A 772-nucleotide genomic window follows, 5' to 3' on the forward strand; every position below is an offset into this window, starting at 1 on the left:
GGTGGAGGTTGCATTTGATCAGCTTAAAAAAAAAAAAAAAAGGAGTGGAGGAAAAACACCAACTCCAAACTGGGGTCATTACACCCAAGCCAGTGGAGAAGTATCCCTGAAAGAAGCATTATCCCTCAACTATAGTGGAAGTTGTACCAGGGTTCATCCTGAGGTAGCTATTTGCTACAGGCAAAGAGGCTATTGCTTATTCCCACTGCTTCTTGGTGAGGCATAGCAATAAATGCTTACTATTTGACCTATCCCAGTGTAGCAATACACCTGTCTGTTCCTGATCCCAGTATAATTTACTTAGATATACAAAATACCTTAAGACTGGTGTAGGTCTGTCCATGCCTGGGTGGATGCAAGGATACAAATGCTATGGAACATAAATCAGTATGGCTATGAGACAGAGTTGTGTGCTAGGTTTTCTTCTAAGCTTAGCCACAAACTTCCTATATGACTTTGGTCAAGTCACTTAACTGACATCATTGTGTCACCATCCATATTGCAGTAGACGCCCTAGCTTTGCTGTCAGGTATTGTACAAACGTGTACCTTGACAACAGCTCATGCCCCATGGAGCTGACTAGGCAGATGTAAGACAAGAGGCAGATATAATAAGCAGATGGAGAGGAGCAGAAGGCATCTGAGAAATTATGAACAGCTTGATCACTAGCAGTGACACAGCCCATCTGCCCAACCGTTGTTGAGATTTCTGCAGGCATCACAGCAGAAGTGAGTTTTAAGGAAGGTGCCCCTTCTCTGTGCCTCAGTGTCCC

This window comes from Gavialis gangeticus, unplaced genomic scaffold (assembly GCF_001723915.1).
Source record: "Gavialis gangeticus isolate Ggan-Ray unplaced genomic scaffold, GavGan_comp1, whole genome shotgun sequence".
In the NCBI taxonomy this organism is placed as follows: domain Eukaryota; kingdom Metazoa; phylum Chordata; order Crocodylia; family Gavialidae; genus Gavialis; species Gavialis gangeticus.